This window comes from Octodon degus, unplaced genomic scaffold, assembly GCF_000260255.1.
Source record: "Octodon degus isolate 3935 unplaced genomic scaffold, OctDeg1.0 scaffold00037, whole genome shotgun sequence".
In the NCBI taxonomy this organism is placed as follows: domain Eukaryota; kingdom Metazoa; phylum Chordata; class Mammalia; order Rodentia; family Octodontidae; genus Octodon; species Octodon degus.
In genome coordinates, this window is record NW_004524613.1 from 16274975 (window position 1) to 16288249 (window position 13275).

Sequence of the window (13275 nt, forward strand, 5' to 3'; positions counted from 1 at the left end):
TATTTAATCTATCTGGAATTTGTCTTGGTGTAAAAAAATAAGGTAGAAATTCAGCTTTATATTTTTTTGAACAGGTAACCACTTTTGCTAGCAATCAAAAAAATTTGAGTACATGATTATTTTGTAATTACTAAATCTTGATAGTGTATTTAGAAGCAGCATGTTTTTATATATAGAAAGTTTCCCCCTTAGAGTCTCAATTTCATTGTTTTTCTGCTTTTAAATCTCTAGAAAGATCTGTGAACAGATACCCTATTTTTTTTTTTTGCCATTGACTTTAATGTATCTCAAGTAGGCTGATTCTACAGAATTTGATCCAGAGTACTTCTTTGTCTTGATAACTTTTGCCAAGCAAAATTGATTATTTCTACCCGAGGTCTTTTAGTGCTGAATTGAGAAAAAAGCAGTAAAGATGGCTTCCTAGGCTGGTTGCAAGTTGTGTAATTTGGTATTGTGGACAGTGCTTTTTTTTTTTTTTTTTTTTTTAAATCTTTTAATTTCTTTCTATTCTGTAGTCACCAGTGGTCCATGCATCTTTTTTGCTGAGAGAGTTGGGGAATTTTGGAGAACCAGTTCGGATCCTTTCTCTCGAGGTTCTAGTAACTGTACTTTTAAATGTTTTTTTCTCCTTAGAAGTTTGTTAAGTAGCTATCTGGAGCCTTCTTTGACAATCAGTTCTTGCTTTCTCTCATACTGTGGCATTTAGTTATGGCTAAGTAGGTAAAACAGCCTTGCTTTCTCTTGTATTGTGGCTAATTTGTTGTTTTGGCATGTTTTCAACCACAGTGATAACCTTTCTTTCTAATGCTGATTATGTTTATAGCTTTAGTTAAGAGACATTTTTAATTTCTCTAGTTTGACAATTTACTGATTATCTTAAATACCGAGATTCCTCTTTTGTGGTCATATTTTCTGAAATTATTATAATGCCTTTTAAATAAGATTTTATTAGAAAAGATTGTCTTTTAGTCAGTAAACATTCAGGGAGATAGATTTTTCCATTATGGTGGAGGGGCAGTATGCACAGCAGTTAAAACCATTGGAATCATTTTGTTAGGGTTCATAACCCAGGTACCTTCTCTATCACCTGCCTAACTCAATTTTCATGCTGATAAGGTCGGTAAAATCCCCTCAGGAGTTATCCTGAGACCCTGTACCTCAGATTGTAGATCCTTTGTCAGTGTCAGCCATGTAGATGATTGACGGCCATTGCTTGGCCAATTTGCTCTCTGTGACAGCCTGAGAGAATGACCTTATCAGATTCAAAAGCTACAATTCTTGTTACGTAGGTCTTGCTTTATCTTGGTCTTAACCATCCAGCAGAAAAGTATAAAAACGAAGTGTAAAGTAAAAGCCATACTGTTATGTTGAGCTGTAGGGGACTCAGATCAACAATTTCTGACACTGCCAGTCAAGAGGAAGACCCAATACTATTATGGGTCTTCTGGTAATTGTAAACTTTTCTTCAATTGTACAGTAGCTATGTATTCTTCTAATTTTAGTACAGAAAAACAGCACTGTAATATCCTTAAAGAACAAACCAAGTCTAAAAAACAGCAATTTGTCATGAGATCTTCACTACAGCCATGAGACTACTATCAATTTTCTTTTTTTTAATTTTTAATTTTTTAAATTTTTTTCCCATAATTTTGAGAAACAAATAGCAATGAGATAGCAATTATACTATTACTGGACTGTTTTGGAATATTTTGCTGAGTTAACACACCTATAATATTTAAATGATGGAAATAAATAAAAGGGATATAAATGAATGAGCATCTTGTATGTGTGTACTCAAAATGGTTAGGATAGATATAGAGCTACAATCTCTTAATTCAATGAATAGAGAAATTTGTTCTAATAGTGTTTGTAAATAGGATATCATGTCTGCATCTGGTACAGCAATTAACCACTAAGAAGACCATATGCAATGTGTTAATTATTGAAATTGTCCTACCAATTTGATTTGAAACTATCTCATTCTTTAAGGATATTACAGTGCTGTTTTTCTGTCCTAAAATTAGAAGAATACATAGCTACTGTAGAGATTGAAGAAAAGTTTAAAGAAGAAAATGTCTCCTATAATTCTGCCACCTCCTAGCAGTAATCATTATTTACATTTTAACATGGCTTCTTCCAGTTTTTTATATTTGTATATTATTTCATACAGCTGAGGTCATTTGGCATGCATGTCTTGATTTTCTCCAATTAATATATTTTAAACATTTTCTGAAATCTCAATATATAAAATCATTTTAAGGGTCACATATTATTGTTTTTGGTTTAATTATCTTTATTTCACATTTAGTATTTGGGGCATTTTTTGGTTAGAGTTGTGAGGCTTTTTTATCTTTCTAATTTATTAATCCAGACTTTTCTTGTCAGTGAGAGAGAGAGATTAGGAGCTGAGGCTTCATTTTTGCCTTTTATTTTATTTTGTTTTGATTTGATTTTTTTTGCCTCTTTCTTTCTTTCTTTCTTTCTTTCTTTCTTTCTTTCTTTCTTTCTTTCTTTCTTTCTTTCTTTCTTTCTTTTTTGTTTTTTGAGTTTTTGTCCTGTAGATCTGATTTATTAAAAACAGGCATTTCCAAAGTTCTAAGACACAAAGAAGGAAAAAGAAAATCATTTTATGCTTTGTTTTGGTTCTCATTTAGGGCTCAGGGAACATGGATGGTATAAACACAGGAGAATAAAATAGGAAGCAGCCCTGCTTTGGTAATAATCAATCAACCTAGGTAGCTTATGGAACAGAGTACTCGTCCACCTTCCAAGCCTTCTAATTTCCTGTTCACCTATAAATCTGGGGTTTTTAATCTGCCTGGGTCCCTTGGTAAGAAGTCAGAAATCATTCTCACTTTCATCCAGAGGCTCAGGTTTCTGGACCCATCGACTGAGCTTAGCAGGTGAGACAGCAATGCTCTCGTCCTCCAGATTGTCATCCTCCTCCTCCTCCTCCTCTTCCTCCTCTTCCTCCTCCTCCTCTTCCTCCCCCTCCTCCTCCTCCTCCAGGTCAATTTCACTGTCCTCTGAATTTCCCTCGTCATTGGAGTCTCTGCCTTCCGTTGTGCCCACAATGTGCTTGCTGGGTCTTCCTTGTATGAGCACCTCTATGCTGTCCGCAGCTTGGAGAGCTGTCTCTCGTCCAGCTCACTATCGGATTCATTGTCCTCTGGGATATCTATCTCCAAGTCGTCATTACTTCCACTCTTAAGAAGACGCTTTTCCTCTTCCTTTAGTTTATTCTGCATTGGGTGGAGAGTATTTTCAGTTTCTTCAAACCTCTCTTGCTCCATCTGGTGATTGTCCTCAAGTTGTTGTTCTAGGTAAGCCAAATTTTGAAACTTCTCTAGGTATATGTCCTACTGCTTTTGCAATTCCTCTTCAGTCTTCTCATATGCATCCATAAAGGCTGGCCTAACACTCTGCAGAGTCTGGAGTTGCTTCTGATTTCTTTCCAGTTCTGATCTTCACTTTTCAGTTTTGCCTTCTAAGTTGGCTTCATCAGAGGCCACATTATTGAGCAGGTCCTTGGTCTTCTGAACCTATAACAAAATCTCTTTTACTGCAGTTCTCATCACTTTTTCAGTCTCATTTATTTCCAGAGGTCTGGCAATTGCTTCTGTTCTCAGTTCCCTCAACTCCACTTCCTTTCTGAGCAAGTCATACAGAAATGCTCCTGTGGAGGTGATTTCAGAAGCAAGTTGCCTGGCTGCTTTCAAATCTGCAATCTTGGAGCTAAGGTCAAACTTGAACTTGCTGATATCTTCCTCTCCTACTTTAGAGCCCTCCGTCCCTTTGGTCTTCATAGCATTGTAAAGGACGGACGTGATTTTCATCAGTTCTTTCACCGCCTACCCATCTGCTTGGTAAAGCTTCTTAGTATTGAGTTTTATATGTGCCTTTGTGGCCATGAACTGGGCTACTGCCTTAATGAAGAAATCTCAGTCCTATTCTGTCTCAACATCAGAAGGGATGTCAGTCTGAGGCTCATACTTCAGAAGTCGTGGAAAGACGTGGCGCACTGGCCCTCACGAACCAGAGTCATAGCCGATTTTTTGCCTGTTGACTTATGTGTATGAATTAAGCAAGGATTTTACCCTTCAGATCCTGTATGTTCAGACTCTGCATCACCTTTCTGGAAAATCTCTCTGCATGTTTGCATTATAACATTTCTTGATGAATTTCTTTTCCTACTCCTGTGCTAGATGAAAAATGGAGACTGTGATGAGCGTTTTGGTCTCTGGCCCAGCTGTGCCCTGTGCATGCCCCACAGCTAGCCAGGATAAACACCAGTTGCATGTTAATGGAGCTTTACTGAGGTAGTCATGCTGAGCAGTTTCTGGTGAGAAGACTGTCCTAAATTGTTCTTGACAGGGCACACTATATTGGTTTCAGCTTTTTATTTTTCCTGTAAAGCCAGGTTTAAAGTATGTTGAGACTGAATTCATTTGTACTTTGGAATATAATGAGATCTTATACTCTTTACTTTCAGAAAACCAGCCAAGAATAGCAGTCTGAAAAAGACATATGCGTCCAAAATTGCTGGGGAAACCTGCTGTGTAGATATGCTTTCTGAGAAACCACATGACAAATGAATGTCGGCTTTGTCTCAGATCCCACACTAGCCTGGTTCTGCTGGTGAATTGCACTCACTGATTTGAGTTTGGTTTTTAACACAGTTATTGAAATGGCACTGAACACAAGATTTAAATACTTGTGGTTTATGACCCCAGAGGCTGCTTAGAACAGTATCAGCCTGTGTGAGCTTGACACTGTTTTTCACTTCTTTTATTTGGTTCTGAGACTGCCTGCTCAAGGCTGTTTGGCAGCTGCATTCTTCAAATAGCTCTTACAGCCTATCATTTTCTAATGTTAAAATATAGGGTAATTTTTATCTTAAGTGCATAGTGATCCAGAAAGCAGTGGCCCCATTGGTTCGGAAGGCCCCACTGGCTCAGAAGGATACCAAGGACTTCAAACACATATCTCTGCAGCTGGGGTTCTAGGAAGGCCTGCACCAAGGTCACTTCTGTGGAAGTGAAGTGGCTTCACAGGAAGCTCAGGTGACAAATGATCTCATGTACATTTTTAAATATATTTACACAAAGTTTTGATTTTTAAAATTCGTAGTGTCTAGGGCTGAATATATAGCTTATTGATGGGCTATCTTGGTTTCCCAGAAGCCATTGTCCCTTTCAGTTTGCTAGTGCAGCAGTGTACCAGTCAGAGGATGATAGATTTCAGGATTCAAAGGTGCCTTAACTGGCATGCGTGCCAGCTTCTGCTCTCTTTCTTCAACAGAGGCATCATGGAGTGTTTTATGGAGTGTTTTCTTGATCACCTCTGATCATTTCTGAGAAGAAAGAAAATTCCAAAGTTTGGAAGGTAGTCCATATTATTTTTCAAAAGCACTGTCTGCAGGTATTGCGTTTTAAAAACCTCAACCAAAATGTGTTCCCAGAGAACTTCTACCTGTGGAATTTTGATTATGTATTTCAAAGTTGATAGATTAGCTCAGATTATCTGGATGTTTTATTTTACAGTCGAAGAAAGGCAGTCTTTCTTTTGGCCCTGATATTTGCTGCTTTATAGTAACTTGGCTTGGATAGAGCTTGCAAGCTGTTTGCTAGCTCTTTGTTATAAAGGCAAACGTGCCATGTGTGCTTATGTATCTCAGTGCTGCTCAACATAAAAGGCATTTAGTCAGTCAGTCAGTTTTTGTACTGGGTATCAAACTCAGGTCCTTGTGCTTATGGCAGAGACAATGGTGCTGAGCTATCTACCCAGCAACATAGAGCTTTTGTTGGTGTCTGCACTTTTTTTTCTTTCTACTTAAATGAATTAATGTTGTGAAAACACCCAAGTGGTAGGTGTTAGGTGATGTTTTATTAAAAATATAGACTGGACTCGGGGAAAAAAAAAAAAGAAGGTTCAGTTTTAGTCTCTGCCATTTGCTCACTGTTTAACTGCAGACAGATTGGATTATGTAATTCCCTAATTCTCCATGCATAGAGTCAAGTTAATTTTGGTTATAAAATTTAGAAAAAATCAAATGAAATTAATACACAGTGAGACACTTAACATGTGGCCAGATATAATAAGCAGTTAATATATGGTTTTTAAAATCTGACTTTTATTATTGTTCTCACTGTTACTCATACAGTCGCCATACAGCAAGGTCCTCGACTCTTGCTCTCTTACCCCTTGCTCCTCCTTGCTCTTCAGTCCTGTCTTTCTGATTCCCTTCCTCTGTAGGACTACCTTCATGTTCTTATTACCTGATTCACTGACAAATGACAGTGTTGGTACCATGAGAATGGCTGGTTTGCGTGTCTCAGGACAACACCTCTGCTCCCATGTACACAAACTGGAGGAGGACATTTCCATTTTCTTAGAACTCAGCCATGTTGCCAGAACTGGAAGTTGAATATTAACTTTTTTCCTGTTTCTGTGGCAGACCCTTTCAGAGATTTTGCTGATTACAGCCTGCTGCAGCACGCACACCATAGGTTCACCACCTCTGTTCTCCAGGTGAAGCACCCATAATATTGTGGTTGTCTCTACTTTTGAAGATTTTTCTTCCTGTTATGTGTTTTTAACATTTAGTTGATCTTATTTTTTCCTTCTAGTCCAGGTTTCTTAGTCTTTAGTCTTGTTTAGTTTCACTACAGATTCATCTGAGGTTTTCTGCCCCAGTCATGATTTTGTCTTTATTTTTAAATGTGTTGGTTTAAAGTTTTGGATTTTAAAATTTGCAGATGTCTGGTGCTGGATGTGGAAGTTAGTAGTAGAGCATTTGCCTACCATATGCGAAGCCCTGCATTTGATTCCCAGCACTCCCCCATAGAAAGCATATCTGTACTTGCAGTTTGCTGTTTATTCCTAGTATTTGCATCTTCTCCAGTTTCTTTTTTTTTTTTAAAAAAAATCAAACTTATTAGAGGTTTTTAATTATTTTAGTCCAAACTAATTTTTGGTTTTGGTGATACTTACCATTGAACATTAATGTTTGAATTCATTAAATTATGTTTTTATAGTATTTGTTATTTATTCTTAACTTTTTCTTCACCAGACAATTCAGCTTATTGATTTTTATTTTATTTTATTTTATTTTATTTAGTATTTGGTACTGGGTCTCACTACCCAGCTTGGACTTGTAGTGATCCTTCTGTTTCCAGCCTCCCCAGCACTGAAATTACATGCGTGGGCCACCACTCCCGCACTCGGTCTCAGCTCAGCACACCCCGAACCTGGTCTGTGGCTTGCCTTACGCAGCCACTTAGTCCTCTGAGCTATCTCCCCAGTCCCTCAGCTTATTGATTCTTTACTCATCCCTTTCTAAAATATGCATTTAAGGCTATAAAATTCCTTCAAAGTATTATTTCCAGGCCAGCCAAATAGCTCAGCGGATGAAAGCGCCTGCAGATAGGTGCAGGGGCCAAGGTTTAATCCCCAGGGGCCATGCCAGGGCCATGCCAGCCCCTCCTCCCCTGCCCGCTGAGATGGCAATTGAGACTGGGCATGGTGGCGCGTGCCTGTAGTTCCAGTTCCTGGGAGGCTGTAAACAGGCAGATCACTATGAGTCTGAACTAGTAGTGAGGCCCTGAACACCCTGTAGACCCATCCCTAAAAAAAAAAAAAAAAATTTAAAAAATGAAGTATTACTTCCACTATCATCCACACTTTTTTTTTTTTTTTTTTTTTGTACTGGAGATCGAACTTGGGACCTTGTACTTGCCTGGCAGGCACTGAGGCTGCTGAGCTATATCCCGGGCCCTCAACCACTTTTTGAAATGCAGTTTTCTTGGCTTTTCTTTTGTAAATTTATGTTCTTTGAGATTTAACTTACTATAAGATTTGTTCCTTTCAAATGTACAGTTGAAATGTCATAATCAAGTGATGGTCACCCCAAAAAGTTTTCTCATGCTTTATGCTTTGTTCCTATGGGCTTGTCTTTTCTAGGACATCATTTAATGCAGTCATACAGCCCTATGCCTTGTGTTTGATTAACTGTTTAGGGATCCATCCATGTTACTGGCATGTATCTAAGGCTTGTTCATTTTTGTTTCTTCGTAGTTTTGTTTCTTACATGCACCAGAATTTGTTTATTCAGCATTACTTTCCAGTGGGAAAAAGTGAGAGTATTTTAATTCTAGGTTTGAGTTATAAGTATATATACTAGACTGTTAGGGATTTAAATTATCTTGGCATTTTTCAAGTTTTTTAAACTTGCATTTGAGATTTAGTGCCTTGGATTTTTTTTTTTTCCCAGTAGTGGGGAAATTGTGTATCCACTTGCACCCTTCTTCCCTGAAGAAAGTGTAGGTCTGTGCAGGAGCTGGAAACCATGAAGCAGGTTAAGGGAGAGTTAATGTAAACACATATGGCCAGCAGCGAGAGTTTCATAGGCCTTATACAGAGGGGTGCATTCAGAGCGGAGAGTTATAACGGGCTGAAACAATGACTACATGCCTGTACAAGTAAAAATCAAACCTTTCATAAGAGAAAAAGAATTTATGAAAGTTAAAGTGTGTAAGTTAAGATAATAAAGAATATAAGCTAAAGTACATGCACATCATTTTGATCGTGAGCTTTATCTTCCTATAGCACCTGTCTGTGGCATCTACAAAGCATTGGGTTGTCACTATTCCCCCTTTTCTGCTTACTATCAATTCAAGTTGTAAGACAGACTCCAAGTTGGAGGTAGTTGCTTTGTTCAAGATGCTTATTTTATTTGTTCAAGATGATTTATTTTAGAAAACATTTGAGGTGCCCATTTTGGGGAATATATTCCTATCAGAGAGGCTAAGTGTTTTTAATCATGACCTTACAGTTAGGAATATGGTGATCATATTTACTGAATTGAAAAACTAGGACACATTTTTTTACAAAGAATTTTTCTGGTTTGTGATCTCACACACATTTGGAAAGTATTATCATGGCATAAATTAAGTCATATTTGATTATACGAATTAAGCACTTGTACAGAAAAGAACTATCCCTAAAATATCTAGAGCATATACATATTAATGAATTAAGAGTAAGAAACCCCATTTTTTCCCTGAGAGTTTTAAATGAGAACAGTGAAAGAAACAAAAATAAAAATTCCATTTAAAAGTTGTGTGATTCTGGAAAACTGAAAAATATATATAAATGTATACTTAGATTTTTAATTTTTGCCTGATTTATGTTTTTAAAGCTGCAGGGAAGGACTGGCCAGATAGCCCAGTGGATTAAATTGCCTGTTTAGGCAGACGCAGGGGCCAGGGGTTGGATCCTGGCCTGCCTACAGCCCTTGCCCTCAGGGCACGCTGAGACAGTGATTGAGACTGAGCGTGGTGGCACATGCCTGTAAGCCCAGAGCTTGGTACGCTAAAAAACAGGAAGGATTACCAGAGTCCAATCTGTGTCGTGAGACCCTGTAGACCCTGTACTAAATACATATAAAAAACAAAAACCTGCAGGGAGTTCAAATCCTTTTTTTTTTTTTTTTTTTTTTGGAACCGGGGATTGAACTCAGGCCCTTGCGCTTGCCAGGGAAGCGCTTATTCTACTGAGCCATCTCCCCATCCTCAAATCCTAAGACTTTATTTTATGGCCATTACAGAAAGATCTACAGTCCTTGCAGATAAAACTTGTCTGTCTTTGTTGCAAGATCAGTACATTCTATCCAAAGGGTTGTTTGACAGGATATACTGTGAGGGTTATTTAGGTTATAATCTCAGACTGTGCATTACATCAGCATACCCAGTAGTAGGGTTTAGAGTTTAGATATTTTACAGAGAATGGATGGTATTTACTTGCAAGTTTTCTCACATTAAAAAAGCAGAAAAGATGATGTGAAAACAAAAGGGGATTGTTAGAGAAAAAGAGAGGTAGTTGTGGGAAGGAGATTAAAAACAGAGGTAAGTAGCAGGGAAGATACATATGATCAAGCATTGTATGTATGTGTATGCAGGTATCACAAACCTATTAATTTCTATAATTAATATGCTAATAGTTTGTATTAAAGAAGGCAGAAATTATAAAAACTTAAGCCTAGTTACTTAGGGAGTGTTTTGTTTTGCTTTGGCAGTACAGGGAACTGAGCTGAGGACCTTTGCACTGAGCTGTACCCCCAACCTGTTCTGAGACAGGGTCTTGCTGAATTGCTAAGCTGCCAAGGCTGGGCTCAGACTCACGATCCTCCTGCCTAAGACTTGGTGCTGGGATTGTAGCTGTATGCCACAGTTCCAGATTCTCAAGAAGTTTTTATTTGCATTCTTGACTAGTTTTCTTCAAATATTTTGTTCTTTTAGTATGTTGAAAGTTGGATCCTGAAGATACCTTTGAAGACTATATGAAATAAAATGAGATTGATTTTCATTTTAACTTTCAGATATGATTTGGGATTCTTCGGGCTTCTGTTATTTGGGAGGAAAAGAGAGAAGCAGTCTGTCCTTTTTACTGTGTTGGAAACTTCCAGCCTAAGATAGAATATAGAGGCTCGTAGCTTGCAGAGTCTTCATGCACGTAACCAGCTCTTTTCCTGAATTATTAAGCTACATTAAAAAAAAAAAAAATCTTGGTGCACTTGGTGTTTTAACTTTTTGTAGCTTCTGAAAGATTAATAACTCTACAGAAATGATGTTACTTTTGATGTCTCCCTTTAGTATTTTCAAATGTCAGTAACTTCACATTCTGGTCTATTCTTGTTCTCTACCCTCTGTAGGCATTTCATAGTTGTTCTAGAAAATTTAATGGGTGTTACTGACTTCCTGAAGTTTTTCTTCTCAGTTTCACTTAAGTATAAAATTTATGCACCAATATAGAGCTACTCCTTTTTTTAAAAAAAATTATTTTTAGTACAGGGTCTCACTACACAGATGGACTCATAGCGATTCTCTGTTTTCAGCCTCCCAAGAGCTGTGATTACAGTCATGGCATCAGCATGCCCAGTCTTAGTCGTCCTCTCAGCTTGTCCCAGGGCAGGGCCAGCACAGCATGCCAGGGATTGAACCCCGGTCCCTGCATCTGCCTGAGCAGGTGCTTTAGTCTGCTGAGCTATCTGCCCGGCCCAATGTACAGCTACTCTTAATAGAGGATTGTTTTTATTAACGAGCAATCATAAGCAAATGGGACTAGGGTTATTATGTCTGTTTTTCCTTGTAATCAGAAGAGTGAATTTTAGTTTTGAAATGAGTGGGTCAATTTTGAGTAATTGACTTAACCTTACTTAATGAATTTATATTGTCCTCTTAGGCTTATGTATTGATTACAGGCTTTCAAAGCCTCTGAAAATCCTGATGTTTTCCTGTTGCTTGAGAGAACCCAGGAGAAGTCATCATTTTCAAGTTGAGACCTAAACATTATGTAAATGTTTCTTTATTAAATTTTATTGAAATAAATAAATTTTAATTGAGATTTTTTTTTCTACTGGCCTGTCTAATAATATATTAATATACAGTACTCCCTACTCTCAAATAGGTGCCACTTTAGCAAAAGAAATGGCATTAGTGGAGAGAGAAATTGAGCCTCAGTTAGGCTGGAAGACTGGGTGGCCACTGCCCTGCCCAGGGGGCAGACTTGGCTGAGTCCAAGGGTGCAGCAAAGCATGGATCTGAGGGAGTTTTGGGGTAGTTACTAGCAATATTGACAAATAAGCTCTTAAGTCTTTTCATTTATGTAACTCAATTTTTTCTTTTCTTCTAAGTGTGATAATTACTGGAAATGACAAAATTTGCATTTCATTTTTAAAATATTCTTAAAATGAAGACCTTTCTCTGAATAAGAGTGACCTTTATAAGTGTATATGAAGGTAATGTCCTTCTCTCAGAGACTTTGCCACAAGGTCTCTTCCTTCTCTCTGTTCTTGTATCACATTTCCTTAAGGGGTTGGTGGGGCTCTGCAGAAAGAAGCTCTGGGGCTTATAACCTAGCTCATTCACTTCAGGCTGTGGGAGCACAGACATTCTTGGGTCTCTCTGAGCTTCAGTTTCTAGTTCTGTAAGATGGGAATGATAGTACATGCTGAATACAATGTCTAGCATGGACAAAAGAGCTCTAGTGGCTATCATTGGCACGAATTACTAATGCCTCAGACTGTAGCTTGTTTCATAATTGAACTATCCCATTTCTCTCTACCTCCTGTGTTAAGGGACCCTGCTGTATATCTTTTGCCCTGTACCCTGTACAGTCTTACATTTCTCTGTCACCCTACCTATGTCCATGCCAGGCCTACTGCATGTGTCTGATAGAGTGTGTACTTTATGATTAAAGTTGCAATGCTGAGCTGGGGATGTAGCTCAGTGGTATAAGAACCTGCCTGGCAAGCCCAAGGTCCCAGGTTCAATCCCTGGTACCAAATAAAGTTGCAATGCTAAGTCTTAGCAACAAGGCCCTTGAAGACTGTGATGATGAACCTTTCAGAGCTTTCAGTGATAGCAAGCAGTTGGCTGCAGCATGCATGCCATAGTTTTAGCACAACTGACTTAGTTCATATTCTGCTTCTATAAAGAACAGATTCATTTGGTTCACAGGTCTGAAGGCTGGGAAAGTCCAAGAGCAGGCCACCACCATCTGGTAGTATTCTCTGTGTTGTTTTATAACCTTGTCCAAGGGCAAATGAGTATAAGTAACATGGAGAGAAATCAGACTGGACTCATCCTTTTTATCTGAAACCCTATCCCCCTGTCCCACGACAGCAGCATTAATCCATTCTAACTACCTCTTATAAGATCTATTAATACATCATAGTAGCAGTTAAATTTCTTCTTTTTTAAAAAAATGTATTTGGAAGAGTCTCACTATGCATCTTGGACTCAAAGTGATTCTCTTGTCTCAGCCTCCCCAGCACTGGGATTACAGACATGCACCACCATTCCTGGTCTCTCTGACCAACCAGCTCAGCTCTCCCAGGGGTGGGGCTGGTGTGGCTTGTGGTGCCAGGAATCAAACCCTGGTCTCTGCACTTGCCTAAGCAGGCAGTCCGCTGAGCTATCTTGACAGCCCTTAAATTTCAATTTGGAAAAAAATTTTCAAGTTGAATTTTTGAGGGAGGGATATTCAAACCATGGCTGGATCTAATATTCTTTTATCTTTGGGTGTGTGCAAATTCCTTATATGATCTTGCTGTGGGGGTAAAGATGATAAAGAAGGGCCAGCGAGATAGGTAAGTGAGCACAGGGGTCAGGGTTTGATCCCTGGCACCACATGCCATGCTGACCCCACCCCCTAGGGCAATGGAGTCTGGGTGTGGTGGCACATGCCTGTAATCCCAGCATTAGGAAGGCTGTA

The 13275-nt window shown here is 38.5% G+C and overlaps 1 protein-coding gene and 1 pseudogene across 1 annotated transcript in view; one reads left to right on the forward strand and one right to left on the reverse strand.

Moving 5' to 3' along the window:
- The window catches only part of Stk4 (serine/threonine kinase 4), a 104096-nt gene that overhangs the window by 79887 nt on the left and 10934 nt on the right, over positions 1 to 13275 (forward strand). The window lies entirely within an intron of this gene.
- On the reverse strand, positions 2839 to 6267 carry LOC105742116 (annotated as a pseudogene).